We start from the raw sequence: 205 nt of genomic DNA, 5'->3' as shown, positions 1-205 counted from the left end.
CAGGGCTGCTCTGAATCTCTTCTCCGTCCAATCTGTAACTGCGCCTGGGATTGCCCGACCCACGCGAGCGGCGCAAGGACGCGCCACGCTGTCGCCGGCCGGTGACGGGCATTGCGGTGCTGCGGGGCGCTGCCTCAGGGTAAGGAAAGCAATCGCCGGGTGCTTACGGGTGCTGCCGCCCCGTGTGAGAAACCGGGGGCTGCAG

Source organism: Nestor notabilis, unplaced genomic scaffold (assembly GCF_000696875.1).
Source record: "Nestor notabilis isolate BGI_N333 unplaced genomic scaffold, ASM69687v1 scaffold12669, whole genome shotgun sequence".
NCBI lineage: Eukaryota > Metazoa > Chordata > Aves > Psittaciformes > Psittacidae > Nestor > Nestor notabilis.
The sequence above is the reverse complement of the archived record's forward strand: the minus strand, read 5'-3'. Positions refer to the sequence as shown.